The sequence below is a fragment of the Belonocnema kinseyi genome, chromosome 1 (assembly GCF_010883055.1).
Source record: "Belonocnema kinseyi isolate 2016_QV_RU_SX_M_011 chromosome 1, B_treatae_v1, whole genome shotgun sequence".
Taxonomy (NCBI): Eukaryota; Metazoa; Arthropoda; class Insecta; order Hymenoptera; family Cynipidae; genus Belonocnema; species Belonocnema kinseyi.
Genome location: NC_046657.1, coordinates 102,976,893 through 102,979,555, shown reverse-complemented (window position 1 = coordinate 102,979,555; position 2,663 = coordinate 102,976,893).

Below are 2,663 nucleotides of genomic sequence, written 5' to 3'. Positions count from 1 at the left end.
GAGACGTTGGAAAGAGGTCGGAGTTTGACTAATATTATTTCTGCGAACTGTCAGCGGGTTGCCTTTCCACCTCCCACGAGACGTTGGAAAGGGGTCGGGGTTCGACCCAAATTATTTCTGTGAATAATCAGAGGGGTACCTTCCTTCCCCTCCACGAGACGTTGGATAGGGGTCGGGGTTCGACCAAAATTATTAGCGTGAACAGTAAGTGGGTTGACATTCCTCCCCCCACGAGACGTTGGAAATGGGTCCGGGTTCGACCAAAATTACTTCTGTGAACAGTCAGAGGGGGGCCTCCCCACACGAGAAGCTGGAAAAGGGTCAAGGTTCGACCGAAAATATTTCGGGGAACAATCAAAGGGGTACCTTTCCGCCCCCCACGAGACGTTGGAAAGGGGTTGGGGTTCGACCAAAATGATTTTGGGGAACAGTCAGAGTGGTACGTTTCCGCCCCCCACGAGACGTTGGAAAAGGGTCGGGATTCGACCAAAATTATTTCGGGGAACAGTAAGAGGGATGCTTTCCCGCCCCCCACGAGACGTTGGAAAGGTTGTGGGGTTCGAAAAAAATTGTTTCTGTGAACAGTCACACCTATGACTGGTTACTATGTAAATAACTGGTTTTTATTACCGGTAAGTAACGTTTTATAACCAGTCACAAGTGTGTCTTTTAGCCCCCCTCCCACGAGATGTTGAAGAAAAGTTAAAGAAATTTGTATTCCTTGAATTCTATAAATTCGTTTAATTCCACGAATTCTTTACATACATTTCGAAAAAATAAGGGATCTTAAGATTCACCTAAGATAAAAGCAGCTACTGGTATCATAATAGCTGCCTTTTTTACTTATAGGGTAACATCTTGATTTAAACTTAAAATCTACAGAAACGAAAAATTAAATTTCTAAGCTTATCAATCACCGATGATCATTTCGATTTATGTGTTATTACTATTACTTTCAATAACAGCTTTAACTATCTAGATTTATTCAACAATATCTTTGCTATTTAATGCGTAAGATACTGAAGTAAAATTAATTATATTGTTTACTAAATTATCATTCAGCTTCAACCAGTCTCAACCAGTCACAGGTGTTCTATTTTATCATTATGCAACGTTTTTCGATTTTGGCCGATATAACTGTGCTATATTCTATACTAGTTTATACTAGATAAATGACAAAATAGCTTTGCAGGTCGTGGCGCCAGCGCAATACTATTATGAATTAAAATTTATGTATTTTTGAAGCGTGCCGGTGTCGAAATATAGATCCTTTTTATATTCTCCATGGTGCTGAATGAATTCTTTTTTAGATCCTCTTAATACTCGTCTTTCTTGTTTGATTATCTTAAATCTTATTTAGTACAATTTTAATCCTCTTTGAGTCTCTTAAAGTTGTTTGCAGTATTTTTCAATTTCTCATTTACACCTCTTATAATCTCTACAAAATTTTAAGTCCGATTTTAATACTCTATAAACTCTGAAATAATTTTAAATCTTATTTGGAAGTTTCAAATGTAAACTTATTAAAAATAATATAAAATAAAATAAAAACTTTCTATTGGGAGTCAAAAACACTCCCCTAAAATACCATAAAAAAATTCTTTGTCTCTTCATCGTAAACATAGCTAAAAATCTCAAAAAACGAAGCACTTCTTCAAAGTTGAACAAAATTTTTATTGAGATTTAAATGATCAATAAAAATAGTTCACAGCAAGTCAATTCATACAGGTATAGCGATAATTCCGTTTACATATTTTTTACCCTCCCTAATTGACTTTAAAGTTTCAAAAATTTGAAAAAGATCTACTATTTGACTGTTTTCTGAAGAGTCACTATATATTTCTCGACTATTTCACTATATGATGTGCGATATACATTAATGGGATTGTATTTCCAGCATGTTCTAACAATAATATATAAGGAATGTTGACATTAACATAATTTTTGTTGACTTTGAATTACAAGAAAATATTTAAAATAGATATATTTCTATTTATTTTACATTAAAATTAATTTGCAGTATATAAATTATCAGAAAAAATAGTTCAAAGGAAGTGTATATGTACATACAAAGCCAAAAATTAAATATTTAATAATTAATTAATAGTTAATTAATTATAATTAATGTTTTCTCGCGCAATTACCGGATTGATTACCGTTGGAGCTCTTATATAAAATAATTTTTTTATTTTATTTGTTATAACTGTTTACAAAAAACAATAATTGTAAAGTGCATAAAGAAATTAATAATTATTTTTAATATATATTTGTGATGAAAACAGTATATCTTCCTTTAAATTTAAAATTGAATATTAATTTTTAAACTAGTAAAATCAAATAATTATCCTCTCACTTTATAAGTTTGTTTTGTGATCGAAGAATTGTTTATATTAATTAACTGTTCGTTTAAAAGATTTACTTGCTTATTTCATCATTTTAAATAAACGTTCCAACTGTAACCAATCCGATTGTCGACGCGACGTATGAAAGTTCAAATAGCAGACAGTTTTGACATGTTTTGGTATTTTGTCAAACAGAGAAAAAAATGTGCAATTTTTTAAAATTAATTTGGATGCCAAAGATGTGCCAGGTGCAGAATTAAGTGTAGAAGGACACAATTCTGCTCAAATAAAAAGTTGGCTGCAGTGCCGCAAGGAATCGAC